Below are 10,272 nucleotides of genomic sequence, written 5' to 3'. Positions count from 1 at the left end.
ACCTGCATGTAGTGTATATGCCAGTCGAACTGAGGAACCAGACCTTCCAATCACTGCAGCTGCCATATGGGAGGAACAACACAAAGATCCTGAAGTCATCAGAATATTCCAAAAAATGGCAGGACATGACGATCATCTAAAAGATCAATATACGGTAGTGGAGGATAAATTGTACCACACAACCCAGTTGAAGAGTGGCCAATGTCATTACCGGATATACATGCCCAACAGTCTGATTTTGACAGCCCTGCAACACTATCATGCAAATCCGTTAAGTGGTCATATGGGTATTTACAAAACTTACCAGAGGCTGCATGAGGTGGCTTTTTGGCCAGGGATGTGGGCGGACGTAAAGAATTACGTCAAAAGGTGTGTGAAATGCCAAACCCTCAAAAGCGAGAATCGTAAACCTGCAGGGAAAATACAACAAATTAGCACCTCACATCCCAACGAAATGATAGGGGTAGACATCATGGGACCAATGCCCCGCAGTACCCAACAGAATGAGTACCTTCTTGTCTTTGTGGACTACTTTACCCGCTGGGTGGAGCTGTTTCCCATGAGGAAGGCCAATGCACAAACTGTGGCAATGATTTTCAGGAGAGAGATTCTGACACGATGGGGTGTTCCGGACTTCATCGTATCAGATAGAGGTACCCAGTTCCTTTCTGCTGTATTTAAGGAGTTATGTGGTAAGTGGAGTGTCTCACAAAAACTCACTACAGCCTACCACCCACAAACCAATATGACAGAGAGAGTAAACAGGACCCTAAAGTATATGATTGCCGCTTATGTAGATGATAACCATAAGAAATGGGATCAATACTTACCTGAACTACGATTTGCAGTTAACTCAGCTGTCCAGGAGTCCATTGGCATGAGTCCAGCAGAACTCCACCTGGGGAGAAAGTTGCAAGGTCCAATGGACAAACTGTTGCACGGTAAGAATCTCTCTCCCGATCTACCTTCATATGATGTTGTCAATAATCTTGTCCAACTTCAATCAAAGGCCAAGGAATGCTGCAAAAAAGCACAGAAAAGACAGCTCAGGAACTACAATAAAAACAGACGGGAGGTATTCTTTAAGGAAAAGGACCGGGTGTGGGTAAGGAATTTTCCCCAGTCCAGTGCCCAACATCACTTCAGTGCAAAATTTGCTCCAAGATGGAAGGGTCCTTACCGTATAATAAAGCAGCAGGGTCCGTTGAATTATCAAGTGGCGTTGGAGTCCACGGGGGAAGATGTTCGCAATGTGCATGTGACTAATTTAAAACCATGTTACCCCACATCTGAGGAGGTTGAAATTCAAGAGAGGCAACGACTCCTTGAGATAGTTCAAGAATCCGCCAGTGAGGATGAGGATTTCTTGGGATTTTAATCCCCATTTTCCACCTTTTTCCTTACAACCATGGGTTGTTTTCTCTAGGGAGGGAGAGTGTGGCAGTACGAGGAAAAAGAGGTGTGTTTTCCTGTTGTGTGGCCGGATGGAGGAGGGAAATAAATTAACCGGAAATAGGAAACGTGGGTATATAAGGAGGCAAATGCAAAAGAAAGGGGGGAGAAAGAAAGAATGAAATAAAGAGAGAGAGAAAACGGATGACCTGAGACAAACCGCTGGGTTGGTGAGATTGAACGCATCTCTGCTGTTTGAGCCAGGCTGGGTCGCTAAAGCGGACGTGCGTTTCCGAGGCGATCTCTGTAGTGCGGCACGCACTTTCAGCAGCTGGTGGCAGGGTGACGAAGTCTTGGTGGCTGACGAGCGGCGCGAGAGCTGCCCAGGTGAACGAACTCCTGTTTAAAAAACTCCCTTAGTTTTCACCGACTCCCTCTGACTAAAAACAGTGTTTTCCTCACTGCCATCATCAGCCTGAGCGCAGCGCGGAGCGCTGTGGACACACACACACACACACACACACACACACACACACACACGCACCCACCCATTACGCGAACATACCTGAACATTCACGCACGCAAATTCATCACGCCTAGGCAAAGACTTTTTCCATTCCTGGTGGTTGATTTGCACGACTGTGTGTGGACACATTTTTTTTGTTTTTTGTTTTCTGGTCATGCCTTAACTGACTGAATTGATGTTTTCATCTATTATTATTTTTATTTTATTTTCTCTCACTTGTGGGAGATGAAGCTATTGTATGACGTTAATCTACAGAGTTACTTAAAAGCACAGTCATTGTGGGTTGAAGTCATTTAAGTTATTGTCCTCTTTGGTTATTTATTTTTGTCTGTATTTATTTTTGTTGTTCCCATTGTAACTACATTTAACCAACTGTGAAAGTTTTTTTTTGTGGAAATAATAGATAGAAGGAACTATAGGTTCTTTAATTACATTTTCTTATGTCTGTATCCTATTTTTTGTTGTTGTTCATTTTGTTTTTTTGGTTGTTTCTTGTGAATTTGGGTGGAAAAAATATATATACCTGTGAATATGACTCCTTTGTGTGTGATCTGATTCTTTTGTATGTAATCGGTGGCTAAAAGAGCTACTCCGGGGTGACAAACGCAACAACCCGATTTTTTTGTATCTTGACAAGTTTAAGCTTGTCTGGCGCCCGAACTGTTTTGTTAAACCAAACTGTTTATTTAAGTTGGTTGTGGGCTTGCCACCGTTACAGAAGTGGCGCCCGAACAGGGACCCTGAACTTTTTGAAAAAAAAAAAACCTTTTTTGAAAATTTGTTTATGAACTTGAAATGAAAACCATTTTTTTTTCCTTTGTGAAACACCCTCTAAAGAATGTGATTTACATTGCTGTTATTTCTTTGGGGGAATTTGTATTTTGGTAACCTGTGTCTTTTGAACTGTGGAATAGCTTGCTTGTTGAAGTTAAGGAGGTAACAATTAATGAGGAAGATTTGAAGTGTCACCTTGCGGTTGCATGCTTGTGAAGAGAGGGCAAATCAGTGTATGGGGGTTAGATTTGTTTAATTAATCCTGGTACAACATTGTAATGTTGTTGCTGTTTTTTGCTGCCTAATACTGACACACGTACACAATTTCATTTTACATAACATTGTACACACTTTATTGTACTTGCAGACATGACCACTACACCATCCCCTATGTCCACTTTTGTGGATATTGAAGCTCCTCCAGATGTTGCAACCCCTATATGGCCAATTGTCCCATCACCACAGGTTTCCCCTGGGCATCCTTCACCACAAGTTCCCCATGCCTCAGTCCCATACACCCAAGTGCCCTTTAGAACTAGACATCCAGAATCACATGTCCAGTTCAGCACTCCAGTACACACCCTTTCCTGGGAACAGGGCCCAGGCCCCATGCGGCTATGCACATCACCTGACCTCTCCTCTTCTTTCTCTGTGACTCAGCAGGATTTGCCTGGTGGACTCCCCACTCCTGGAAGAGAAATGCAACAACTTACTTCACAGGTTCAAGGTAATTGGGATACACTAATGGATTTTGTTAAAACCCAGACGAAAGCAGTTTGTGAACTTACCCAGGGGCTGAAAGCAGCTTCGTCTCAGCACTGTGACCAAATTGATAACCTTTCTACCAAAGTGAGGGACAACCAGCAGCAAGTTCTTACCCTGTTGGCCACGAGCAGAAAACAGGAGGAGTCTGAGGCTGATCAGTTAACGAAAGCTATGAAACTCATGATATCAGGGGAACTGCAAAAAGTAGAATCTACTGTTGTATCTGAGGTACGCTTCATGGTGGATCAGCTCCAGCTGGAAGTTCAGCAAGACCTAAAAACCATGCAACAGCACTTTCAAAAAAGCCATGACCAGCTGACAACAGAAATACAGCAATGCCACAGTCAAACTGCTATGCTTTGTACCAACTTAAGGAAGTTTGAGACTGAGATGACGGACCGTTGCAAAACACAAGAAAAGAAGATAGTGGATCTACTTAAGGAAAGGCTACCATCCCCTCCTGATTCTACGTCACTCGCTTCCCTTCCTCCCTCTCCCTCAGTGACTGCACCTGCACTTGCATCTTCATCTGCTACTACAGGGGTAAGAAGTGACTACCTGAAATTAACGTTTCCCACTTTTGGAAGACCCTCCGATGACCCAGATCCTTTGCTATATCTGGCCCGTTGTCAAGATTTTCTAGCAATACATCCTTTGGTTGATGCAGACCTGCTGGCCACCTTCCGAACTGTCCTGTATGGAACTGCCCGTGACTGGTGGGAGGTTGCCAGATCCTCTATAATGACATGGGGTGAGTTTGAATCCGCCTTCCTTTCGGCTTTCCTCTCGGAGGATTATGAAGATGAGCTGGCTGATCGGGTCAGAAATAGAATCCAAGGAGAGAAAGAATCCATCAGGGATTTTGCATTTTCGTATCGAGCTCTCTGCAAAAGGTGGAAGCCGGCCCTAACAGAGAGTGACATGGTAAAATTGATCCTTAAAAATATCAAGCCCTATCTGGCCAGTCAGCTACGCAGCAGAGTAAGCACTGTTGAAGATCTAGTGAAGTTGGGTCACCAGCTGGAAAAGGATTATGCGCAGCACATCCAAAATGAGGGACGTAAGGCTATGAAACCACCTACAATGCCCCAAAGACCAATGTCTAACCAACCCATGGAGAAGCCTCAAGTACAGTGCTGGAGGTGTAAAGGTTACCACTCACCTGGAAACTGCCCACATTTTACGTCTGCTTCTTCCAACCAGCCATCTGATCAGCATCGTGCCAACACTAATAAACGTTCCTTCCAACCTCTGAAGTCTGGGGTTCCGCCTCGCCAGCCAAATACCCTTTCTAGCAATGCGGTGTCAGCAGCAGCCACTCCTTGGCCATCTATGACGATGGAAGAGAGTACCGCCACAGGTTTCAATACCCCCACAAATCAGCCGACTGCGGTACCACAACAATTAGTAATACCCATTAGTATTGGCACTTGGAGAGGAAAGGCTATACTGGATACAGGCGCAAGTTACACCCTCCTACATGAAAACCTTTGGTCAGAGCTTAATCCCAGAGTCAAATTGCACCCTTGGACCCTTGGTCCTCTATATTTAGCTAATGGTGTTGCAGAAGTTCCATTAGGCTGGATAAATCTGCCTATTATTATTCATGATAAGACTTTCTCAGTGTGGGTGGCTGTCCTCACCTCCAAAGCCCTTGCTTATGCAGTGATTCTAGGTTTGAACTTTATATTCTCTAGTGGACTGCAGATTAATGTGACAGACCAGAAATACTCCTTCAAGTCTGCCCCTAATGAAGACTACCCTTTTCAACCAGGTCAGGCCAGTATACCTGTCGTGAAACCACCACACCTGGAAAAGAAACATAATCAAAAGAGCGTTAAGCAAAGCATGTCCCTGCTTAGTTCCGTTCCTCCACCTAAACACCCATTGCTATCCTGCCCACTTGACAATTTGGATGACCAGGAGTTGATCAACATTGCGGTAAATGGTGCTCACTTACCACCAGATGGAAAACAACAACTGCAGCAAATCTTAGAGTCCAACTATGAGGTGTGTACCCTTCGTCCGGGACGGACGGATGTTCTTCAACACCACCTCTATATCACTCATCCAGTGCCCATTAAACAGCGACCGTATCGCATGAATCCTTCAAAACAAGCAGTTGTAAGGGAGCAGTTGGAAGAAATGTTAAAAGCAGGTATCGTAGAACCATCTCATTCTGCCTGGGCTTCACCTGTTGTTCTAGTTCCCAAAAAAGATGGTAAAATGAGATTCTGTGTTGATTACCGGAAGGTTAATGCTATAACCGAGAGTGATGCATACCCTCTTCCAAACATCAATGAGATTCTTGAATCCCTCTCGGGTGCATCCATCTTTTCGACCATCGACCTCAACAGTGGATACTGGCAGGTAACAATGGACCCAGATAGCAAACCCATGACTGCCTTCATCACTCCATCAGGGTTATATCAATTTAAAGTCATGCCCTTTGGATTAAAAAATGCCCCAGCAACCTTTCAAAGATTGATGGAGACCGTTTTAGGAGAATTACGAGGTAACATCTGTTTTGTCTATATTGATGATATTATAGTGTACTCACAATGTGTGGACCAACACTTCCTTGATCTCCAGACAATTCTCCATCGATTGCAGACAGCGGGGTTGACTGTAAATTTAAAGAAGAGCAGGTTTTGTCTTCAGGAGTTGACATTCCTCGGGCATGTAGTGAATATTCATGGTATCTCCACAGACCCGAGTAAGGTGGAAGCTATACGGGCATACCCTGTACCACGAAACATCAAAGAAGTTCAGCGTTTTCTTGGACTCTCCGGGTGGTACCACCGGTTTGTGCCAAATTTCTCGCGGATCGCAGAACCCATTAATGCCTTAAAAAAAAAGGGTCATGCAATTAATTGGTCACCCCAATGTCAACAGGCTTTCGAATTACTAAAAGCATGTCTCACCTCACCTCCCATCCTTGGACATCCTGACCTTGAACGACCATTTATTGTGTATACTGACGCCAGTGACACCGGACTGGGTGCTGTGCTGACGCAGCGCCGGGACCAGGGCTCAGAGCAGGTGATTGCTTATGCCAGTAGGACCCTGAACAAAGCAGAAACTAATTACTCCGCGACAGAGAAGGAATGTCTTGCTGTCGTGTGGGCTCTAGAAAGGTGGCAGCATTATTTAGAGCCCAAACTCTTCACTGTCGTGACCGATCACTCAGCCCTGCAGTGGGTAATGAGCTCTACAAAAACCACCAGCCGACTGATCAGATGGGTTCTTCGACTGCAGAAGTTTGATTTTGTAGTTGAGTACCGGAAGGGTAGGCTAAATGTAGCACCTGATGCTCTCTCCCGGATCCACACCCAACCTGCATGTAGTGTATATGCCAGTCGAACTGAGGAACCAGACCTTCCAATCACTGCGGCTGCCATATGGGAGGAACAACACAAAGATCCTGAAGTCATCAGAATATTCCAAAAAATGGCAGGACATGACGATCATCTAAAAGATCAATATACGGTAGTGGAGGATAAATTGTACCACACAACCCAGTTGAAGAGTGGCCAATGTCATTACCGGATATACATGCCCAACAGTCTGATTTTGACAGCCCTGCAACACTATCATGCAAATCCGTTAAGTGGTCATATGGGTATTTACAAAACTTACCAGAGGCTGCATGAGGTGGCTTTTTGGCCAGGGATGTGGGCGGACGTAAAGAATTACGTCAAAAGGTGTGTGAAATGCCAAACCCTCAAAAGCGAGAATCGTAAACCTGCAGGGAAAATACAACAAATTAGCACCTCACATCCCAACGAAATGATAGGGGTAGACATCATGGGACCAATGCCCCGCAGTACCCAACAGAATGAGTACCTTCTTGTCTTTGTGGACTACTTTACCCGCTGGGTGGAGCTGTTTCCCATGAGGAAGGCCAATGCACAAACTGTGGCAATGATTTTCAGGAGAGAGATTCTGACACGATGGGGTGTTCCGGACTTCATCGTATCAGATAGAGGTACCCAGTTCCTTTCTGCTGTATTTAAGGAGTTATGTGGTAAGTGGAGTGTCTCACAAAAACTCACTACAGCCTACCACCCACAAACCAATATGACAGAGAGAGTAAACAGGACCCTAAAGTATATGATTGCCGCTTATGTAGATGATAACCATAAGAAATGGGATCAATACTTACCTGAACTACGATTTGCAGTTAACTCAGCTGTCCAGGAGTCCATTGGCATGAGTCCAGCAGAACTCCACCTGGGGAGAAAGTTGCAAGGTCCAATGGACAAACTGTTGCACGGTAAGAATCTCTCTCCCGATCTACCTTCATATGATGTTGTCAATAATCTTGTCCAACTTCAATCAAAGGCCAAGGAATGCTGCAAAAAAGCACAGAAAAGACAGCTCAGGAACTACAATAAAAACAGACGGGAGGTATTCTTTAAGGAAAAGGACCGGGTGTGGGTAAGGAATTTTCCCCAGTCCAGTGCCCAACATCACTTCAGTGCAAAATTTGCTCCAAGATGGAAGGGTCCTTACCGTATAATAAAGCAGCAGGGTCCGTTGAATTATCAAGTGGCGTTGGAGTCCACGGGGGAAGATGTTCGCAATGTGCATGTGACTAATTTAAAACCATGTTACCCCACATCTGAGGAGGTTGAAATTCAAGAGAGGCAACGACTCCTTGAGATAGTTCAAGAATCCGCCAGTGAGGATGAGGATTTCTTGGGATTTTAATCCCCATTTTCCACCTTTTTCCTTACAACCATGGGTTGTTTTCTCTAGGGAGGGAGAGTGTGGCAGTACGAGGAAAAAGAGGTGTGTTTTCCTGTTGTGTGGCCGGATGGAGGAGGGAAATAAATTAACCGGAAATAGGAAACGTGGGTATATAAGGAGGCAAATGCAAAAGAAAGGGGGGAGAAAGAAAGAATGAAATAAAGAGAGAGAGAAAACGGATGACCTGAGACAAACCGCTGGGTTGGTGAGATTGAACGCATCTCTGCTGTTTGAGCCAGGCTGGGTCGCTAAAGCGGACGTGCGTTTCCGAGGCGATCTCTGTAGTGCGGCACGCACTTTCAGCAGCTGGTGGCAGGGTGACGAAGTCTTGGTGGCTGACGAGCGGCGCGAGAGCTGCCCAGGTGAACGAACTCCTGTTTAAAAAACTCCCTTAGTTTTCACCGACTCCCTCTGACTAAAAACAGTGTTTTCCTCACTGCCATCATCAGCCTGAGCGCAGCGCGGAGCGCTGTGGACACACACACACACACACACACACACACACACACACACACGCACCCACCCATTACGCGAACATACCTGAACATTCACGCACGCAAATTCATCACGCCTAGGCAAAGACTTTTTCCATTCCTGGTGGTTGATTTGCACGACTGTGTGTGGACACATTTTTTTTGTTTTTTGTTTTCTGGTCATGCCTTAACTGACTGAATTGATGTTTTCATCTATTATTATTTTTATTTTATTTTCTCTCACTTGTGGGAGATGAAGCTATTGTATGACGTTAATCTACAGAGTTACTTAAAAGCACAGTCATTGTGGGTTGAAGTCATTTAAGTTATTGTCCTCTTTGGTTATTTATTTTTGTCTGTATTTATTTTTGTTGTTCCCATTGTAACTACATTTAACCAACTGTGAAAGTTTTTTTTTGTGGAAATAATAGATAGAAGGAACTATAGGTTCTTTAATTACATTTTCTTATGTCTGTATCCTATTTTTTGTTGTTGTTCATTTTGTTTTTTTGGTTGTTTCTTGTGAATTTGGGTGGAAAAAATATATATACCTGTGAATATGACTCCTTTGTGTGTGATCTGATTCTTTTGTATGTAATCGGTGGCTAAAAGAGCTACTCCGGGGTGACAAACGCAACAACCCGATTTTTTTGTATCTTGACAAGTTTAAGCTTGTCTGGCGCCCGAACTGTTTTGTTAAACCAAACTGTTTATTTAAGTTGGTTGTGGGCTTGCCACCGTTACAATGTATATGAGAAAGACACTGTTATGTGTGTGTGCGCGCCTTTTTTTATGACATCCCTGCTTGAGAGAGAGAGAGAGAGAGAGAGAGAGAGAGAGAGAGAGAGAGAGAGAGAGAGAGAGAGAGAGAATAAACAGTTGAAAAGCAGGTACAAGTTCCATTGCTAGCCAGCTATAATTTCACAGACTAGACAATGAAAAGAAAGTTAGTCAAAATAGTAGACGCAAAGCTTTGAATTAAATTGCAGCCAAGGATAGTGAACATATTTCTAAGGATAGCCTGACCTAAAACAGGAGAAGCTTACTGTCAAATTTAATGTTCAACAGTAAAGGAAAAAAGTTTGTCTTTTTCTAAAGTGTATGTAAATATCTGGTTTCAACTGTATGACACTCCTGCTCGTTGCATCTGCATGAGTGAGACACCAGTTGTGTGCCTGCCTGCTTGTGTATGAAAGACTACTGCTTGCACAGCTTGTTCTGAACCAAGCATGTAGCCAAATACCAATGTCCTCCCTGAAATATAATTGTCCTGAATCAAATTTGTGACATGCTGACGCATGTCTTAAACTCTCTCTCTCTCTCTCTGTGTGTGTGTGTGTGTGTGTGTGTGTGTGTGTGTGTGTGTGTGTGTGTGTGTGTGTGTGTGTGTGTGTGTGTGTGTGTGTGTGTGTGTGTGTGTGTGTGTGTGTGGGACAAAAAAAATATATAATATAGTCAAAAGGTTCATAAATTTTAATAATTCAAGGTAAAAAGTGAAAACTTGCATATTATATTGATCCATTACGCAAAGTGAAATATTTCAAGTAAATATTAGTGTAAATATTGATGGTTGCGGCTTACAGACAATCA

General features: G+C 44.0%; 2 long non-coding RNA genes across 2 annotated transcripts; both read right to left on the bottom strand.

Annotated features, from left to right (window-relative positions):
- Nucleotides 1-304: 304 nt before the first annotated feature.
- LOC137072092 (uncharacterized) lies at nt 305-1,600 on the bottom strand. Its single transcript, XR_010904621.1, has 3 exons — nt 831-1,600; nt 512-671; nt 305-410 (listed from the first exon to the last, which is right to left on the bottom strand). It is a non-coding gene; the product is annotated as an uncharacterized lncRNA (long non-coding RNA).
- A 5,496-nt stretch (nt 1,601-7,096) lies between these two features.
- LOC137072091 (uncharacterized) lies at nt 7,097-8,392 on the bottom strand. The gene is made up of 3 exons (XR_010904620.1): nt 7,623-8,392; nt 7,304-7,463; nt 7,097-7,202 (listed from the first exon to the last, which is right to left on the bottom strand). It is a non-coding gene; the product is annotated as an uncharacterized lncRNA (long non-coding RNA).
- Between the last annotated feature and the right edge of the window lie 1,880 nt (nt 8,393-10,272).

The sequence above is a fragment of the Pseudorasbora parva genome, chromosome 3 (assembly GCF_024679245.1).
Source record: "Pseudorasbora parva isolate DD20220531a chromosome 3, ASM2467924v1, whole genome shotgun sequence".
In the NCBI taxonomy this organism is placed as follows: domain Eukaryota; kingdom Metazoa; phylum Chordata; class Actinopteri; order Cypriniformes; family Gobionidae; genus Pseudorasbora; species Pseudorasbora parva.
Note: the sequence above shows the minus strand (reverse complement) of the source record. Positions and strands in the feature narration are given on the sequence as shown.